We start from the raw sequence: 21,658 nt of genomic DNA, 5'->3' as shown, positions 1-21,658 counted from the left end.
AAAATTTGAAAACAATATATAGGAAATCCCAACATAGTACAAAAAAAAAAAAAAACTACATATAGAGAGTTAATATTAGTAATATTCAAATATAGTCTTGTTTTCCTTTCAAATTAAAAAATGGGGTTTTCAGTTTCTTTTTACAGTCATAACATGATCCTGCAAGCAGATTCTGCATCGACTTTTATTTTAATCATTAAATGGTTCTTTCTTATTTTTTAGATGTATTTTTATTATTTTTCATTATGTGTGGTTGTGTGCGTGCATAGTGCATGCTGTACCTGAGGAGGTCAGAGGTATCAGATCCCCTGGAACTGGAGTTATAGGCAGTTGTGATCTGCCCCACGGGTGCTGGGAACCAACCTCCAGTCCATTGCAAGAGCACTATGTGCTCTTAACCACTGAGCCCTCTTTATCACTTTCTTATACCCTGTCAATAACTAGAAACAATAACAGTGATCTTCAAAGGAATAAATCAATGCTCCTTCCTTAATGTCATAAACTTCATTAATGTATTATGAAGAGATAAACAGTGTTCAGAGACCTCTGAATCAGTGGTTTGAAGACCATGTTTCCCAGGTGTTCTCAGGCCAAGGCTACAAAGAAAACTAAGAAAACCCACAAGTACTCATCCGACAGAGCTGTTCTTTGGTCATTATTTTATATTATGAGTTTGCACAGAAGATTTCAAAATCAGGACTTCTCTCCACTGCAAACCCCAAATCTGCAACTGTTGTCCTTGACCAAAACTCAATCAAAGCGGCATGTATAGACAGAACTCAGATATCTTTTTCCATTTATTCCTCAAAACTCTATTAAAGTACCTGCAAAGGAATTTTAAAAATTATTTTAGAGCAGTGTTCCATAATAACAAATAGAATGAGTCTGAAAAGCAGAAAGAGCAAAGACAGCCTTTCTGTGAGAACTCAGTCCTACACAAGCAGAAAGGAAAGTCCAGAACAAACCCGACATACACTTGGGATACACAGCACCAGTTGCCACTGGAGAGAAAAATAGTTGAGTCAGTTTAGAATGAAGATTCCAAGAACTGGGTCATAATTCAGTGCTAGAGAGTTTGCCCACCCTGCAGAAAGTCCTGGGTTCAAGCCTCAGCACTGCCCTGGAGGGGAGGGGAGGGGAATTAGAAGGGGGAGGAGGAGGAGGAGAAGGAGGAGAAGGGGAAGGAGGGGAGAAGGGACAGAGGGAGGCAAAAAAGACCAAACTCCCAGATCACCCCTTTGTATAACTGGGCCTCCACCTGTCCCCTGCCCTAGGAAAAGATTTAGGTGTATTCTCTGGGGAGGGTAAAAGAGAATCTCTGAACTGCTTCTTCACAGTTGAAACAAGGGAAAATACTTAAAGCAGGACAATTAGATAAATATATTTCCCTGGATGAAGAAAAGTTACTCTGGCCTAGAATTCTCCATCTGGATGCTCAAATGCAAGGGTAAATTACTGCTGCAAGTCAGATGGTGCTTGGTTTACAAGGTTCAACTTATTATTTTCTACCATTACACTTGATGCAAAAGCAATGGAAATCTGGCAGAAACCGTACTTTGGGCCCATGAAATACAGTTGAGATGCTGGGCAGCTCTTCACCAATCATGGAGTCACAAGGGGAACATCCAGTATTCTGCAGTATGCTGAGTGGGTTAGATGTATTAAGTGTACTTTTCGCTGACAATATTTTCAACCGACAATAAATTTATTGGGATGTGACTGAATGTGGATCAAGGAGCAGCTGTACAGACTCTGCAGACAAAGATTTCAAAATCAAGTTTATTTTCTACATGGTCCATAGACAAAATGAAGTTATCCAGCCATAACAATAAACAAAATCATGATATTTGCAGGAAAATGGATGCAACTGGAGATTGTATGTTAAGTGAATTAGCCAGTCTTAAAAGACAAATGCTGCATGCTTTTCTCCTATACAGACTCTAGATTTAAATTGTGTGTGTGTGTGTGTGTGTGTGTGTGATGAAAATTGGAGGAGATCTTGAGGGAGACGGGTGGGAGGGAAAAAAAAGAGAGTCATGAAATACATGAGACATGAAAACAGAAAAGGAGACTGTTGGGGAAGAGGAAAGGGATGCGGAGGACCGCGGTAAAGGAGGGGAATAAGAAGAAAGTAGAATGGCATATATGTATATTTATGTACATATGAAAATGCTATGATTGCTTCATGTGCCAACTTTAACAAATAAATAGCAAAAAGTTTATTTTCTATATCTTCTTTTTCTGGTAGCTATTGGAGAATATGTTCCTCCAAAGCTACAGAGGAAAAGATGGGTACAGGAAATACCTCATCCAAGATGACGGAGACCAAAGGGCAGCATGAGGCAGATGTTGGCATCAAAGGAGGGAGGTGTGTTGAGCATGACAAGTCTGCACTGGAGCAGAGAAAGAGGTTCCAACAGGGATGGACTCAGGCAAAAAAATTTGAAGTATTTATGCATATAAAATTGTCGATAAAATTTTACACCAGTGACAAGTATTTGAGAATGAAATACAAACAAGGCAATTGTTAAATCAAAAGAAAACAAAATTTGTCCAGAAAAGGAGGGCAGTCTTGGTTTAATACAGGCTTCATCACGAAGAATACCTTAAACATTGAACATGGGTTTAACCAACAATACAACTACATTGAAAAGTAGAAGACAGGAATGTGTGCAGGGACTGCAGGTGAGGAAGAGCTAGAGCTTCATTCTCCATAGTGGAAAGTATACTCAAGACTGAAAAATCAAAAGTAGTGAAAAAACACAATTTAGAGACAGATAGACACACAGATACAGACGCAGACACACACACGCACACACACGCACACAAGCTAAGAGAAGTAGAAGCAATTGCGTCCAAAAAGGGGAAAGGGGAAGGGGACAGAAGCAATTTGTGTTTTTTTGTTTTTGAAAAACAGATCTGGGGCCTGGAGAGATGGTTCAGAGGTTAAAAGCACTGACTGCTCTAGCAGAGGACCTGGGTTCGGTTCCCAGAACCCAAATGGCAGCTAACAACCATGCATAACTCCAGTTCCAGGGGATCCGACGCCCTCTCTGACCCCTGTGGGCATTGTTCGACATCGGTGCACACACCTACATGCAGGCAATACACTCATACACATAGAATAAAAATAATAAAAATTTTTTTAAAAAAGAAAAACAGATCCAACACAAATATCTGGCTCCTTGGACTAGATGCACGTAGAACTTTGACAAAAATCTCAAGGGAAAAATGAGAAAAGGTAGAGGAGAGCGAGCAATCCGCAGAGAGAGCCAGATGATGCGCCCTGTGTTTGCCAATGTGCTGCCTCCTAGAAATAAAGATTCATTTTCTTCTTGCAACTAAGTTTTGGATGCTGTCCTCCATGAATAAGAATCATAATGATCTAATGCTCATAATTTCATTAAAATCTTCCAAGTATATGTTTTTCATAATCATTTGGAGGAAGAAAGGAACAGAAATCATTATGAGTCATGGTGCTAAAACAACTTAATCTTCTTGCTTCCAAAGAAAAAGCCTAATCCAAAATTTCCATTTTCCAAATGATGCTTTTTCCCTGACTTTTTCCTTCCCTGTCCTCTCTTCCCTGTCCTCCCTTCCACCCTGGAACACCCCCCACCACACACCATCACACCATCCCTCATCCCTCGAGGCACAGGGCCAAGAGGAATGTTGGTGGTAGCAGATGAGGCCCAAGCATGATGACCTACATACTACTCTTAGGTCGTGCTGGGAACTGGGGGATAAAGTAGAGGTAAATTAAAAGGCACTTACTGGTTCCCCAAAGCTATGTGGAAACTCCCACAAATCCCCTTGAACTCAATGGAGAAGAGGGGTTAATAAAAACATTCCCAAATCTTCCAGCTTTTGCTGACAATCCTTACAGGAAAACCCCCATGGATTTGTTTATCTGCATGAAATAAAAAAAAAATTCCATGGTAGCTAAACAGGACAGCTTTCCAGGGGCTGCAGAAATACTGGGTGCATTCAGTGTGAACCCACAGGAGACAGGCACTTTGCTCCCTAGTAGGTGGGCTGGCCAGTGAGCTCACTTTTGCCCACAGCCACACCCAGAAAACAAAAGGAAGGGCAGGAAATAGCTGTTTTATCACAAGGCATTAAGTAGGTCTAGAAAATCCCATCTCAGATTGACTAACCTGTGAAAACCTATATGACTGCATTGTGTTAAAAACATTTGCAATCATCACTTTCTCTTGTCATCTTATTAAGAATGCCATATGTGCTCCAATTTTGCTCTTCCTTATTAGATACACAGTCTGTCTCCCCCAGTTTGTTCTTGGAAAAATATAGAGAAGGTGCTGTACCTGGACCTTTGGCCTGAATTGAGCACCCTAACATCACACGGCTTCACAGTGTTCCCCATTACCTAGGGGAGCCAAAAAACAAAAGAAACCAAAATAAAACCAGGTCTTAGCTCACTGCCATTTTTTTCCAGTGACTACATTTCCAATTTCTGAACTAAGATTGCCATTTTGAGGGACTAACAACTGCTTTCTCACCTTCCTGTTTCTCTTGTTCCTCATAATATTTCTTATTTACCACCAGGTGGCAATGAATAAATACACCCAGGCAGGCAAACATTAGAAGCAGTCTACGAAAACAGCATAGCATTCCAAAGAAAGCTTTGATAGGAGAAGGCTCACTGAGACAGGCGGAATTAAAGTTCATTTGGAGCTGGTTTGTGGTAAAAGGACGCAGAAGCCTGGAGGATATCTCTTCATCAAACCATTGTAATGATCAACACTAGACAAGATCATGAATCTGGTCAAGCAATATGCATAAAGATATTTTGTGGGAGCTGGGAACCTAGCTCTGCTGATAGCATGCTTGCACCACATGCATGAAGCTCTAGGTTCGATCCCCAGCACTACAGAAACTGGGTAGCAGTGCTCACTTGTGACCCTAGACCTAAGGAGGTGGAAGCAGGAAGAGCAGAAGTTTAAGATCATCCTCAGGTATAACAAAGAGTTCCAGTCCAGCCTGGAATAGATGAGACTCTATCTTAAATGTTACAAATAAATAATTAAATAAAAATTTTAAAAGATATTTTGTGCATTGCTAAACTCTTTATATTCATTGACACGGCTGGCACAGTACAGAAAAGCCAGTGGACACAAAGCCAGAGAGATGGAATGCAAACCTTGTATGTTTTCTGTGCTTTCCCTTTCTGAAGGGGAACTCTCCCACCACACTCCTAGTCCAATGTACTTTTAAAAGTGCTTTTTCTTACATTTTTATTTATCCATTTGTTTGTGTATATGTGTGTGCACATATGCTCATAGGTAAAGGTGCCATGGCATATGGGTAGAGGTCAGAGGACTTGTGGGAATCCCTTCTTTCTTTTCCTCTTTCTTTAGAGCACACAGGTCCTGAGGATTGAACTCACATCATCAGGTTTCATAACAAGCACCATTACCCACCAAGCAATCTCACTGCCACTCCCCATGTATTTTATGGGTTTTTGTTTTGTTTTGTTTTGGTTTTTTGTTTGTTTGTTTGGGGGTGGGGTTTTTTTGTATTTTATGTTTTAAAAACTAGATTATGGGCCAACCATGGTGGCATACTCCCTTTATCCCAGCACTCAGGAGGCAGAGGCAGGCAGATCTCTGTGAGACCGAAACCAGCCTGGTCTACAATGGGAGTTGCAGGCCTCCTGGGGCTATGGGTAGATCGTGTCTAAAAAAAACCCAAAATTAGGACTTTGTACTAATACACTTCCCTCTGGTTTTAAATACCATCTAAGTATTATTTGTCTCTCCTCTCACTCCTCGTGCATCCTCCTTCCCTAGTTAAAGTACCTTCCTTTTTCTCATTTCCCCCTTAATAACACCTGTTTCCTGTGACCCCCCTCTCCTCCTCAAGCTCCTTCTCCTCCTTTACCCCCAAGGTTCCTTTCCATTTTCCCGGCTCCTGGAGTTACACCAGAATATATACTCACATAAAAGGGATTGATTGGTGCTATGATCTGCAAATGAGGGAGAACATACATCGGTCGCTTTTTTTGTGTGTTACTTCACTTAGTACAACAGTCTCTAGTTCCATCCATTTACCTGCAAATTCCATGACTGTGTTCTTCTTTACTACTGAGTGGAGCTCCATTGGGTAAATGTACCACATTTTCATTATTCATTCATCAGTTGAGGGGCATTTAGGTTGTTTCCATTTCTTAACTATTGTGAAAAGAGCAAACATGGTTGTGTAAGTATCTCTGTAGTAGGATAAGTCTGTTGGGTATATGCCAAGGAGTGGTATGACTGGATCATATGTTATTTTTAGTTTTTTAAGGGTTCTCCATACTGCTGGGCGTGGTGGGGTATGCCTTTAATCCCAGCACTCAGGAAGCAGAGGCAGGCAGATCTCTATGAGTTCAAGGCCAGCCTGGTCTACATAGTGAGTTCCAGCCCAGCTGGGGCTACAGGGAGAGCCTTTCTCAAAAAGACCAAAGAAAAAGTTTTCCATACTAATTTCCACCATGGTTGCATCAGTTTGCAATCCCACTAACAGTGGATGAGGGTTCCCCGGCCCCCAACATTTGGTGTCATTTCTTCTTTTAATCTTAACCATTCTGACTAGGGTTAGATAAAATCTTAAAGTAGTTTTGATTTGTATTTCCCTATTTCCCTAATTACTAAGGATGTTGAACACTTTTTAAGATGTTGCTTAGCCAAAACCACAGGAAAATGTATTAGTTCAAAGTCCTACTGAAAAATACACATGCAATAAATATACAAGTGTATGTGTATAGCTGAAGGCTCTATAACAAAAAACACATTGTCAGGCCAGAGAAACCTCCCTTTGAGTTATGTGTTAGGGTAGTCCAAGAGACTCCCAAAATAACACGGGTATGCCACAGCCTCTGATTCCCTCCCAGAACTTGAAGGTGAGCCCCTACTGCTTGAAGACAGGCCACACTTTGGGCACAAGACTTGGAGCAATGGAACTGGAATTGACCTGGGAGCCTCCTCCCTGAAGACCAGCTCTCATGCTATCAGAGGACACTATACAAGTTGTCAATAGAGAAAATCTATCAGTGGTCCTATCTAGCTACAAAGCTTTAAAAAACAACGACTGGCCCAGCAAACTATTACTATTGTTGCAGTAGTAGCACTTTTATTTTGGTGGCAATCCATAGCTATCTAATTGGAATTAAGGCCCACTCAATGGGAGGGAACTCATGTGTGCTACTATAAACATAGCCAGATACACATGGCTGGCGAGGTCATAGATCCTAGAGGAAAACCTACTTTTGCCACATCCCTAGGCTAACGTAATTTCTCACTTTATTCTAAATAAGCATCCTCATATTTACAAACAACTGTGCTTTTCATCCCTCACCAAAGCAGCAGATGGGGATGATTACAGAGTTCCAGAACGGGTCAAACTCAGAGAGTAAGAGTCTGTGAGATGCTTAACCCTAAGCGACACATCCTCAGTGCAATCTCTACCTGTAAGATGAATGCATCTCTCAACTCTCACCAGAGAAATTTCCCTATGCAGCAGATAGTGATTGACACAGAAACCCACAATTGTCTGTGTGCAGAGAACAGAGGCTACAGAGTGCTAATCCCTGAACAGGGCACCTATTTCAAACCTCTGCTTCTCAAGGCTCAGGAATCATTGCAGAAGAGGAGGCAGAAAGATTGTAAAAGTCAGAGGGGGTGGATGACCACAAGGAAACAGTCTTATAGACAGCTGGTCGGTTACTTATCTGAACTGACAGCAATGGTGACGGCATACACAAGTCCTATGGAAGCCCGAGCCAGACAAAATCCCAGCATAGACATAGGAAATTGGGTAAGAAATCCAGGAACTTCTGGCAATTGGAAGCTGGGAGTGTGAGACAGTGGATGTACCCACAATGAAGGACATTTGGGGGTATAAATTAGACTATATTGTCTATTATAAATATATATATATATATATAATAGAATATATACACACACACACATATATATATAAGAGTACAATAAATTGGGTAGTGGGTGGGGCTCCAGATGGCTCAGCAGTTAAGAGCACTGGCTGCTCTTGCAGAGACCTGGGTTTGAATCCCAGCACCCTCATGGTGGCTAACAAACCATCCATACCTCCAGTTCCAGGAGATTCAGCGCCCTCTTCTGACTTCCTCAAGCATTGCATGACACAGGTGTCCTTACATACATGCAGGCATAACACTCATACACATTAAAATAAATAAATAAATAAATAAATAAATAAATAAATAAATAAATAAATAATTAGACTGAGCAAGAAGTCATAGGGAGAGGTGCAGATGAGGGATCTAAATACCATCAAACTATATTGTATTACAAAAACTAAATAAGAAATAAATTAAAAGTAGATGCTATGTTTTGATAAGTGGATAGATTCCTGTCTCTAAGCATCCCTTTTTAATGTTTTGGAATCCACTTCCTCTTCCTTCATCTCTGGTTTCCTGAGCAGCTCCCCATTTAATAGCATTGCATCCGAAGCCTGGGACTAATCCTCAAAGTTCTCTGCCAGCTGCAGTTCCAGGATTCTGACTCTTTTCCGGTCACTGACTAGTAAACTTGATCTCTTTCCTTTTCATCAGTCTCTCTTGAATAAAGTCCAACTTACCACCTATCATAGTCTCTCTACTCTGCTATAGCAAAATACCTGAGAGTAGGTAATTTATAAAGAACATGAAGTTATTTCTGACAGTTCTGGATATAAGGAAGTGAAGAGAGTGGTGCCAGTGTCTGGAGGTTTTCTTACTGCATCATCCTAGGGCAGAAGGCAGATGGGCAAAGAGGACAAAAGGGGACAGAATCCACTATTACAGCATATGCACTAGCATGATAATGACAGTAATCTATTCATAAAGGCTGAGCCCTCATGACCTCTCACCTGTCGTTTCATGTCTCTAAGTCCCATCTTTCCATACTAACGCAGTGGGGATTAAGGTTCCTACACATGAACTTTCAGGGCAGGCATCCAAACCATAGCATTGCCTCTTCAAGAAATGCTTCCAGCCATTCACAATTTTCAGTATGCACAATCAAGGTATTTCATTAATCAAAAGTAACCTAACAACATTAGCTTCTGCCTACTTTGTTCCTACTCTGAACCTGACAATTGTCCAAGTCACCACATGCCCTCCAAAGGGGTGTCCCACAAAAGGTTACACTTCACAATGGAAATCATGCATTAAATCATGCGAGATGAGTCAGAATCACTGAGGAGCCCATTGGTAGAAGAAGGGGAGTTCCACACAGAGAAGAGCAGCTTCCCCAGAATGAGGCTGGATTCCTAGAGAAGGGAAGGAGGTCAGGGTTCTGGGTTTTCCAGCTAGAGCCAGCTCTGGGAGTCCCATAGACAGGAGAAAGGGAAAACGGAACAGAGAAAACTTATTCTGGAGAATTCCAACCTCATGCTCCGAAAGCTGAGGCCCCATAGTTGAAATGGCAGAGGCTTCATCTTCCCTGAGGACTTTCCTGACATGTGCATGGAAAGGTTCATAGAAGGATGCTACTTGGCTACTTTGTTTCAGACAAGAAATGTTTAAGGGCAGAGTAAAAAATAAAAGCCATCATTATTAAAGCATTTCTTCTAAATAAGGACAGTACCTCCTCCTAAGAGGTATTTAGGAAATTTATGTGGGTGTTTCTCATTATCACTATTTGAGGAACTGCTACTAGCACTTTATTGGTTGGGATCAAAATGCATCCCACACAATGAAGGACCTTCCCTGCTCCAGCAAGGACTTTGGGCTTCCTACCAGACATCTGTGTGGGTGAAAAACATCTGAGCTAAGAACTTAACTACACTAAATATAAACACAAAGTAATTTTTGTACAGTTCTAAGATGTAATGAGTAGTTTTCCAAGAATAGAACAACCAAATAAATTCAGAGGTTTGGGAATTTTGTTTGGTTTGAATCTTTACCATGAATTGTTGTTCATCTGAGAAAAATCAAGAGGTTGATGACAACCTCACCCACAGTGTTGAAGTCAGCAATACACCCCTAAATTTGCATATTTGGATCTTTATTATGCTCCTGAAGAAACATATTGGGGCAAACATCTGTCTGCTCCATGACGTTGCCTGCTGTCTGTATCCCTGTCATTTATAGATCAGAACAACGAATGTTACTTTATTAGAAATAGATCTTCTTTATATCTTTATGTTACCATAAAGACATTATTTTTATTTTCAGTCATACTTGAAACAAATTATATTATTTATTAATTCAATTTCAAAAGTGTATAGGGGTCATTCACCAACATTTTTATAGGAAAAGGGCTATTAATCATTTCACACTGCTATAACATAACAACTGAGGCAATATACTTGATAAAGAAAAGGAATTTTAAGTGGCTTACAGTCTTGCAGTTCCAAAGTCCAGTTCCAAAGGCCCTGATTGGTCTGACCTTATGAAGGTAGCAGATGGCGACACAGCACGGCAGGACTGTCTATAGGAGCAAGTGGCCAATGTCAAACCTCAGCAAAGAGAGAGAAGAGGATGGACAGCTGAGGTCCTGCAACCTCTTTTGAAGACACAACTGCAAAGCCCTTAGGACCTCCTACCAGGGCCTACCTCCACAACCTTCCGGTAGCACCACCCTGAGGACCAAGTCTTAACATACAGGCTTTTAGGGGACCTTGGCCATATTCACACCACAACGGAGGCACCAGCCCAGAGTTACTTGAAGCTAGTTACTTGGCCACTGTGAATTTCAGCATCCTTATTCATCAAATGAGCAAATGAGTGAACTACAGGAGTTCCTGAAAGATGAAACAGAAGCGTATATATGATGCTTAGGACAATTCTGGCTCAGAGGAGTCCAGCAAGAGAGTAACCCAGGCTGTCTCAGGGATCCCTGGAAAGTAATAGAGCATTACTAGGGAATGTTTTGCCACAGTTAAAAGAATTATCTAAACCTACATGATATATGGATGGGGGAAAGCTATAAAACCAATAGGGTGAAAAAAAAGGTAGCTATTTCAGAAAAATTCATATAGTGTATACAGTTGATTGTCCAATATATACATACAAAATATGGGTGGTTGAATCATTGCTATGATCATCACCTATTCATCACCCATCTCAGGGTCTTGGGACAACAAAAAGTACCCTCTCTCAGAAGCTCAAGGGGCTATCCTCAATGTTAACAACAACAGAAAAACAGGACACACCGTTGGGCAAGGCAGCTGACCCAAATACAGTACACTTACATAGCTCAGCTTGAGGAAAGATATTTTACACATAAACGATCACTTTGTATACAGTCTTAAGTTATTTCCCCAAACCTCACAGCCTGGGGGACAAATGACACATCACAATGGCACTGGGCTCTGTGCACCCTGCCAGCTTGTTGTGTAGGTCTTCAGTCCCAGCCCTCCGTGGGTGTTCACTCCTCCACACAGCTGCTTAGGCGTCTGCTCCCACAGCTGCTATGTTCCTGCTGTTGCTGTCCATCTCTTGCTTTCCTGCCTTTGACCTCATGTCACTACCAGCTTCCTGCAGATCCCAGACTGAAGAAGTCCTACCTATCAGGAAGATGTGCTTTCCATCAATTTTGGATAGCCAGTCCTTTAAGTGATCACAAGACCTGTTTCCTTGAAAGAGCTACACTTTAGATGGCCTCCTATCTGTCATATCCTACCAAAGATTCAATGGCGAGATCAGTGGCCTATATTAGCCAGCTACCTTCACTCTCTCCACACCTGGATGCTCATTCCCTGACACTCAAGAGTCTTTACTTCTTTATTTTGTGAATCCTTTAAACCCAAGGATCCCAAGAACCTGGCCACCCCTACCAAAATCCATAAATCAGATTCCTGTTGTCTATATAGACAATCAAAAATCAAATGTAATGACTGAAATTCTGGGTTCTGGTTTCAGACATCTGGGTTTGAAGGTCACCTTTGTCATTACTAGATGCAGAGCTTTGAGCTAATTACTTGGCCTCTCTTGATTTCCGCTTCCTTATCCATCAAATGAACAGATGAGCAAACCAGGCAAGTTCCTGTAGAACCAAACTTCAATATACGTACAATGCTCAGGGCAATTCTGGCTCAGATGAGCACAGCAAGAGAGCTATCATGCTGTCTCAGAGACCCCTGGAGAGGTGTGCGGATGAGGCCCCTTCTTAACTCCCTACACAGCAAAGTGCATTTTAAGGACCTGTCCACCACCTCATTCTTTCATATTGCCTTCTCTCAGAAGCCTTCAATGGGAAAGTGATAATTATGTTGAAATTATGTTGGATCACATGTGACTTTGTTTCTGGGAGTTAAGCAGACAACATTCTTTAATGAATGATCTTAATATTGAAGCAGAACATAAAGTCCTGCCCCAGAACTCAGGCAAGATCTCATCACTACTCAAAGCCAAGGGAGATGAAGGATTTTCTAATAGTCTCATAGCTAGTAACAGATGAAGATCAGAGGCCAAAAGAGGAGGATTGGCCAATAAAACTAGGACAATCAGTCATTTTCATCATATGTGGGTATTCATGGATCTTGGTGTTTGACTTTCAACTCTGCAAAGGCCAAAAGAGCCCTGTACAAAACTTATGCCTGTCCCTTACCCTCCCTAAGGGCCAATTACAATTAGGTGCTTCATGAAGATTTGTGATAAAGGTAATAATAATTGTGATAATGACAAGGTAAAAGCTATTTTTCCGGTGGTGTTTTTTTTTTGTTTGTTTGGTTGGTTGGTTTGGTTTGGTTTCAGTTCTGACAGTTGCAAAAAAAACAACAGCCAGGGATGCATTTCAAGATGGAAAGGTGATTTTAAAAAAAAAGTAAAACCAATCCTCACACGGAGATAAAAGACAGGTAAAGAACTGAGCAAATCTCAGAGCCCACTCTAGACAAATACAACCTTTTGGCAGAAGGCCAGATCCACAGGGAGGACTGTGGAGAGGCTGGCACTGAAGCAAAGAACCAGAAAGACGCAGAGGAGCTGAGAGATAGTAACCTTTACTTCCAATCCAGCCACCATTGGAGGATTCAAAGTGAAACTCACATCACAGAGCACAACCACAGAGCAAAACATGCCGTTAGATGAACAGACAGAGGAATGGACACATTGAAGGGATGAAAGGAGAGAAAAGATGTCTGTTAAGCTGAAATCTCCACTTTGTCTGTTCTACCAGGCCATAGGCCGGAAAGGAAAGGAGGGTTGCCTTATCCAAGGTCACACTTCTTCCCACCCTTCCCTCCCAAGAAAAGCAAGATTAACTCCAAAGGCCCTGTTGAGTGGCATCCCTACCCTATAGGAAGACAGGAGGTCACATCCCAGCCCATACCACCTGCAAACATGCACAAACACCCCTGTTAAGTATCTTGGCTGTTCTTAACCAATTCTCTACTCCTGAAGGCATTTGATAAGCCTGAACTTATTCAATTGTCCTCTGCCAACTACCCCCTTGTAGGCTTCTCTGGCTCCCTTTCACTTATTCTCCACTGCCAACCCCATTTCTCAAAGTCACACTCCCAATATACACACCCTGCTTGGACAAACAAAACTCTAATTCACCACCATTGTCTCCAAAGCATTGTGCTAGTGGACAGAAAGTCATTCCAGGTCCCTTACTTTCATACTCAGATTTTTCTTTTAAATAAACACTTTAACTGTCATTGTGATCCTGGGAATTGGTCAACTCCTCTCACCCCCACATCTAACCAGCCAACACATCCTGTGATTCTGTAACGCTTCCCTATCCCTCCTTCCATGCATGGCCCAAATTTGAGCCCTTGATATTTCTTCCCTGGATCATGACCCTTTGACCAACTTCCGCTACTCTTCCTTGATCCAGCCACCATCACTCAGAACACACGTCTAAGCAAATGGCTCCCATGTGCAAAACCTTTGCTGGCTCTAGTTTACAGAGAAGAAAGTTCACAGTTCACCAGCTGGTCCCCAAGGCCAGCTCCAGCCCACATTCCTCAGCTTATCTTCCCTTCTCCTCAGGACCTCAGCCCAGCCCACCACACCACACCACACAGCACAACAGCTCTTGGGCAGATGCCACTCTCCATTAAGCTTTGCCTGCCTGAGCCTGAAAGAACCTCTGTATGCAAGTGACTGTCTCCAGCCCCAGCATGTCCCTCTGATACCCTGCTTCACCTTTTCTCCTTGCTTCTTCCTGGTGTCTCCCTAGCTCTACCTGTCACCTGCTCTTTCTCCAATAGCTGACATGGCCCATTCCCCCCTTCTTCAGTGCTCTGGTCAAACCCATTCTGTCTGTGTCATAGACTCTTCTTCCACTTATCCAAATTCCCTTTCACCTGTCTTATTCTTCTCCCAGTTTTTCTCACCAACTGAAAAATGTGTTCTGTTATACAGTAACAAATGACCTGTCTCTTCATACTAACAGGTGGACCAGTGGGGCAAGATATCTAGGGGTTTCGATTTTCTTGTTTATCACTGTGTCCCCAATGCTTAGAATAGTATCCAGTCCATCAGAAGGGATCAGCAAGTTTCTGCTGAGTAAACAGACTAAAACTGCCCTATTGAAGTCATGCTGCCAGGGTGAACTTTAGCTTCCCATGTTCAGCTGTCTATCTGTTTCTGCCTCTTCCAAAGTTACCTTCATAGGAGTGCAGCCTTTTGGCAGAGGTGGCAGGCTCATAGAAGTCAAGGCATCCATCTGAAAAAGCTCAGTCTCTGGAAGGTTCTGGAAAATGTTCAAGGTCTTGTACTTGGAGGCAGATACCTTGGACGGACTTTGCTGAATCCAAAGGCTATTTAACACATTTTCCAGTAACCCCAGTAACTCTCAAAACAAACAAATAAAACTAAATACACTAAACACTTAATACAGTGGGTATTGGATTTTCCTCTTGGTCTACTTTATAGGAATTCCAAGCAAGACAGAGGAGGGGGAAAGAAGGGAGGGAGGGAAGGAGGGAGGGAGGGAGAGAGGGAGGGAGGGAAGGAGGGAGGGAGAGCAGAAAACAAGGAGAAATAGAAGGGCAAGAAGAAAGAAAAGGAAAGAACACACACTCCAGCCACTTTTTCTTCTTTGATGCCCTGCCTGGAAGATATGTCGGCTTTATCATAAGGATGGTCAGGGTGTAAGTCCCCCTCTCTAGCTCAGAACCTAGCAGATACACATTCCATAGAGACCGTCCTTTCCTCTCAGTGACTACCTCCTAGACCTTGTGGTCTCTGCTTTTTGTTGCACTGGAAGCAGCAAGTTCAAGAGTAAAGCTCTGTCATTACAAACTCTTCCCTTCCAAGGATGGAGAGATGGTTCAGTGGTTAGGAGCACTGACTGCTCTTACAGAGGACGTGGGTTTGATTCCCAGCACCCACATCGCAGCTAGCAACCCTCTGTAACTGCAGTTCCAGAGGACCCATGCCATCTTCTGACCTCTGATGGCATTGTATGACACAGGTACACTTAAACACATGCAGGCAACAATATAATACGGGTTTTAAACCAAGGGGTCTATAACTTTAAAAAGTGTGAATTATGCCAGTCTTCTTCCTGGCAATTTTTGATGGGGTCTGACTATGTAGCCCTGGCTGGCCTGGAACTCACTATGTATACCATGCCGGTCTTGAACTCAGAGTAATCTGCCTGCCTCTGCCTCTTGAGAGCTGGGATTAAAGATGTGTACAAAATTCTACATTTTAAAAGTAAACTATACTAGCTTCATCTGGAAGACATGGAGATTCATTTCAGCCATATCCTCTCTCACGCTCACCAAACTAAAAATCAACTGCAAACATGGTTGATTTGCCATTTTCTCTTCCCCTCCTAAGCTAGAACCAACAAACTTTCGACAGTCCCAAGATCTCTCTGTGTTCCTCGGGGATTGCGTTTAACACTTGCCTCAACCTGCTCCTGTTAAATGTCTGACGTGCCTCAGTTCACTGAGACGTGTTCTCTTCCATTCCTTCCCGCTCTTCTACCTGCCCAAGCAATAATGCCACAGATTAACGCCTCAGGTTGGCATCGCTGTCATCTTAGGCAATCAGGCAAAGGAGTGATAAGCAGTCAGTGATTTCCCATGACACACACACTAATATGACCACAAGGAATTCTGAATCCCAGCTCCTTCACATGACTGACCTGTTCCCTTCACATTCCACCCATTCAGAAACCAATGGAAATGGCAAGGCAATTGTGAATTGAGGTTGATGACCACAAGGAATTCTGAATCCCAGCTCCTTCACATGACTGACCTGTTCCTTGCCAATGGAAATGGCAAGGCAATTGTGAATTGAGGTTGTTTTTTTTTCTAATTTCATTTTATATGTATGAGTGTTTTGCCTGCATGTATGTAAGTGGCCCCATGCTGTGCAGTTCCCATGGAAGCCAGAAGAAGGCGTTGGATTCCCTGGAACAGGAGTTGTCAAAGATTGTTAGTTGCCATGTGGGTGCTGGGAGCCAAACCTAGATCCTCTGGAAAGTCAGTGGTCCTTTTAACTGCTGAGCCATCTCTCCAGCCCCATGAATTGTTTTTATGTTGCTGTGAGATCTATTAAAAATGGAGGTAGGGAGGTAGAAAGGTAAAGGTTCATCTCTAATTACACACTTGGATGTCACTCGTAATTCCAAGCAAATTCCCACACAGCCCCCTCGTCCTCTCCCATCAGCTTCAGAGTCAACCTGCCTCCCTTTTGGTGGCTACCTCTATCTAGTTTTTGACCCGAGGCCCCTCTGATGCACAGTCAGGCTAGAAATTCAATAGCTGCTCACAGCCTCTCCACTCCTCTCCAGCCTCTGGGAAGAACAGAAGGCTTTAGAGAATGCTGATACTGCAGAGGAAGATCCGGACTCACAAAGCAAATAAACGCAGACAGGAATGTGGCACATCCTGAAAATGTCTGCACGGATTTACTTACTTAATGTTTCATAAGGTAGGTGCATTGAGAGTCATTTCTCTTAGCTCCATTTAAGAAAAATTTTAGTCTTCTCTGGCCTCTCTTGACATTTGAGCTTCAGCCAAACATCCTGTTTAATCCAGGAACTAATTTTTATCAGGGTCTTCCTTATTTCAGCAGACTTCACCAATGATTCTCAAAAACCCACTTCACAAATAAGCCTGCATGAAAGGACGTAACCATGAAGTCTGCATCTTTAAGTCACGCAGTGAGCCCAGGGGCTTCTGTCTCCCTACTCTGTGGTACTCTGTCAAATTTGCTCTTGCCTCACCTATAACCAATATCGTTATCACTTTCTTCATTTCTTTTTTCTTTTCTTGTATCAAAATACCTGAGATTGGGGGTGGGGGTTATAAAGAAGAGAGCCTGGGAAGTCAACAGTGTCTTGAAAGCATCTGCTTGGCATCTGGTAAGGGCCTTCTTGTTGCATCACAGCATGACAAGACAGAGCCACAGTAACCTGAGCCTCTTCCTCTTCCTCTCATGATGACAGCTAATCCTAGTTGCCTCCCAAAGGCCCCACCTCCAAGAATCATCATATTCATTTGGAGATTAAACTCCCTACACACAAAAATGGGATGGGGGGGCACATTCAAAACATGGCATCACCATTCTCATTTTGGGGATGCGGAAGCTGAGGCTTAAAAAGCTTGTGATTTGCTCAATATCAAACAGATATTAAATAATAATAAAACCTTCCAACAGATCTCAGAGAAAACTTCAAATGTCTCTACCTCTTTGAGTCCCGTTTCTGATATGAAGACTTGAGTACCTGAACAGTATTGTTTGTCTGTCTCCCTGCAAAGTGGTGGACCAAGAGAAAAACATCTGGGGGAGAGAGTATAGTCACAGACTGCCTCTGTATGTATCAGTCAATCAATGACGGTTTAGGTTAGCAAGACCTAATGGAAGTACCTTCCAGGAGGATTAAGCCTGTTAAGGAAGGCACACAGAGAAGCTGGATAAACATGGGAGTCACGGTGTAGCAGTTCAAGTGTAGAACATTTAGCTGTAGATTGAGAGGTCTTTAAAATAAGGTGCTCTTCATACAATTAAGGAAAGTGATTCACACACTTTAAGTACAAATCACCCCACAACCGTGTAAATAAATCTTATATCCATAATGCTAAATGAAAGAACTCAACACCAAAAAATACATTCCCAGTGACTCTGTTTTATAAATTCAAAGCCAGGCTGGCCTAATTGATGTCACTTTAAGTCAGGATACTTGTTGCCTTGAATGTGTGGTCAGTAGAGGAAATAAGGGCAAAATGAGGTATCTTTGTTTCTTAAAACCCTGTTAGGAGCATTAGTTCAAGGGTCCTTCAGAACTGAGTTCAAATCCTGGCTCTACAGCTGGGTGACTTTAAAAGTAACTTACACTGCCTGTGCCTTAGATTTTTCCATCTATAAAATGGATTAATAATACCTTGCTCAAAGGGTTGGTGTGAGAAGTAAGAGAAATAATGTATGTAAAGTGCCCGGCAGCGTGCGTAGGTGCTGTAATAAATGGTAACTATTATTATCCCCACCCCTGTGCCTGATAGTAAACTAGGATCATAAGGGAGATAGGTAAGCACACAGGCGAGAAGGAAAGGGAAGGACCAAACCAGGCTACGATCAAAGATGTGCAGAATCCACCCCAACGCTGCATAAGAACCAACTGATTCTTCCCTCCCACAGCCCACACAGTCTCCTAAATCTCACTACCTGCAAGTGTGGGCTGGCCCCCATCTACCCAGGTCCTTGCTAGGAGACCTGACACTGATCTGATAAGTTAATTTGTACTAATGGTCTCAGAGTGGTTACTAGCAGCCTCCTGGGTTACCCTCCTAGTGCTATAAGTTGCATTTTAACCAGAGCTTTATGAACAGTCCATGCCTTGACCTAGGTTGGGTATAATTTCACCTCATCCTGGGTCAGAAGGAGCCAGGTAGGGAGGGAAGTGGGGGCCAATATAAACAAAGTAGTGTGAAGTTCAAGGCTGCAGGAACAAGAGAGCAGGGGAAATCCCATCAACAGAGACTGCAGAATGAGGATGAGGCCAGACACACTGGGTTCTTTCTAAGTAGGGAGGAGTAGAGACCTTGTGGGAGGCCCTGGCAGCTCAGAGGCCCAGGCTGCTAGGAGATCAGAGGAAGAATTTCCAGTTTTCACTTTGAATTGCTAAGTGATATCTTAGGGCATCCACACAGCAGGTGATGCTTAGCAACAGGCACAAACAGCTGATGTGTGTGCAACAGGGAGAGACTGTGGGGACATCCTGCTAAAGGGGAAAAGCTAGACCCCAGAGACTACATGGAATTACAAGAAAGGCCAAGCTAATCTGAGTTGACAGATGCCTGAGGCCGGAAGTGGAACTGTTCAAATGGGCATGAGGAAATACTTCTAAGTGATGGAAGCAGTTTGTGTCTGGTCTGAGGTGGCAGTAATGAGGGCGTATGTATTTGTCAGAACCCACTGAACTGTATGCTTGCAATATATTTCAGGTACATAATGCCCCAATAAAGTTAATTTTAAAAGGAAAAAGAATGATATTTTAGTCATAAGTCATAGAGGTTGTCAAACTTGGAAGCAAGCTGGGAGGTCTCTGGGAGGACGTCACCAGTCCCAGACTCCACTAGTCTCCTGGCAAGGTAGTGTTTGCTCAGCACATGGCCGTTAAAGAAGCACTTTCTCCCTTCTGATCATCACACTTACTCTGTGAGGTGGGCATGATTAATCCCACTTTATAAGAAAGGAAACTGAGGCACAGGACAGCTAAGGGAACTGACCTGTTTTCTGTCAGAGCCCTGGGATGTCTTTCCATTGTCTGGGATGGGCCCTGGAAATGGCCTCACATAGGATGCAGGTCGTATAAATACCTATAAATACCTTGACATTGACACGTTGTACTGTGAAGTCCAAAATCGAAAGTGCCACTTCTCACAACAAAGACCATGAAGAAATGCTGTTTTGAGATCACCTGGAAGGAAAAGAGGATAATGCATGTGCCACACACAAAGAGACTTTCAGACCAAGATAGAGGATTTCCCAAAACAAAAGCCAGGCTCCTTTCCAGAGCTCAGTACTCCTTTTTTCACTGCATGACACAGTCCCCCATCCCCTCGAGTCCCAAGGGTCTTCTAACTTTAACAAACTCCAGCAAGCAGCACATGCATTACCTCACCACAGTCTGGCTTGTTTCCTAGCAGTGACTGTCCAACGATTGCTTCATTTCCCCTTTGGTTGGCTTTGCACCCTTTGCCCATTCCTCCCTGCTGAAACCACAAAGTTCTGGCCTGAAAGAGAAGCCATGAGCTTCCTCCCTCCTTCGAGATCCTTAACATCAGAAAAGGGGCTCCTGGTTCAGAGCAGTATCTGATGGCCCCTCCATGCTCACAGTTTAAAGTATGTGTGTATGGGGGAGTGGAGGGAGAGAGATAGGGAAAGTATTACACTGTGTGGAAATAGGGAGAGAATTCTACGAGAAATCACAAGAAGTGGTAGATAATGGTCAACCTAGGGCACTTTACAAAGTGGAAGGAAAAACATCTACTTTCTGTTTAGTTTCTTTCTGTTTAACATGATTTTTCTAATGAATATATATATTCATTAAATATGGCAGTTATTTATGTCAATAGGAATAAGGTAGGCCCAGAATTAGGGATCATAATTATCTAATAATGACGGTATTTTTTTAAAGGGGAAAAAAGAGAGAAGCACTAACTTTAAAAAATAAGTACCTATAATCTACCACCTCCCCTTCTTCACAATGATCAAAATGTGCAACAATTTAAATGATAAAAATAAAGCTATGTATGAGTCACAGTAATGGGATGAAGCCAGGGAGGCTGAAAAGGACCATGCAGTCCAGGAGCGGAGCCTTCGGGGGTACATAGCTTGGGGGGGGTGCATAACTCACACTATCACTGTGTTTGCACCTCCGTGGGGTTCACCCCTGCCTTCCTTTTAGTCCTCTCTGTGCCTTGCCCCCAGCCCTCTTCAAATAAATAGTTTAATATAAGGAGTGTGCTACTTTGAGTTTCGAGTAGGTACATAGTAAGGACTGAACAGAGATGCCTATTAAGTTGGACAGAAAGGAAGAGGGCCTAAGTGTACCACTAAGGCCAAAGTAAGCAGCAAGCTTCTTTTTTCTCCAAAGCTGCACTGGGAATGCTCCCTAGGTTCCCATGTCTCCTCTGTGGGTGCAAGGCAAGGTTCAAACGCCTCCGCACGCTTACCAAGACCTTCCTGGCTCGGGTCCACACTTGTCTTTCTGCCCTGGCTCCCAGGACAAATGCTGTGCCCCAGCAGTCAAACTGGTCCATTCACCACTCCCTGAGCGCACCTTGAGGCTCCCTGCCTGCGGGCCCTCCCTCAATGAAGGCTTTCTCAATCCCTGTCACTGAACACCCAGGTCGCGCTGTTCTGGGCGTTGCTTCCTCTTTTAACCCTCCGTGCATTGCAAGGGTTGTAGCAGTTTGCACTGTCTTCATCTAAGCCTAGTAAGACAGAACGTCTCTCCCTTCAAATCTACGATCTACCGAAAAGGAAAGGAAGGACGGTGGAGAAGCCCTTCAAGACAGAAGAATAAGGCAGAAGGCCAGATCAGGGCTGGGTTGGGCTCCGGACACACTTGAGAATGGCTAGTCAATTTCTAGGACCACCCGCTAGGCGGCGCCCGCAGTCACATTCCGGTCATGAGGCCTCCAGGTTTTAAAGTTTATTACCTGTCTAACAAGTTTCCTTCCCGCCCTACTGTCCCTTTAAGAAGGTGAGCCAGGTGAGGCC

At 43.0% G+C, this 21,658-nt stretch overlaps 1 long non-coding RNA gene across 2 annotated transcripts; it reads right to left on the bottom strand.

Annotated features, from left to right (window-relative positions):
* Window positions 1-209: 209 nt before the first annotated feature.
* LOC115069535 lies at window positions 210-21,303 on the bottom strand. 2 transcript variants are annotated; one of them, XR_003848791.1, is made up of 5 exons: window positions 21,109-21,303; window positions 19,760-19,850; window positions 16,847-17,046; window positions 6,072-6,191; window positions 210-824 (listed from the first exon to the last, which is right to left on the bottom strand). It is a non-coding gene; the product is annotated as an uncharacterized LOC115069535 (long non-coding RNA). The 2 variants fall into 2 exon arrangements; XR_003848792.1 differs by lacking the exon at window positions 16,847-17,046.
* Window positions 21,304-21,658: the final 355 nt, after the last annotated feature.

This window comes from Nannospalax galili, unplaced genomic scaffold (genome assembly GCF_000622305.1).
Source record: "Nannospalax galili isolate Female #2095 unplaced genomic scaffold, S.galili_v1.0 scaffold233, whole genome shotgun sequence".
Taxonomy (NCBI): Eukaryota; Metazoa; Chordata; class Mammalia; order Rodentia; family Spalacidae; genus Nannospalax; species Nannospalax galili.
This window is presented reverse-complemented; position numbering and strand designations above follow the sequence as displayed.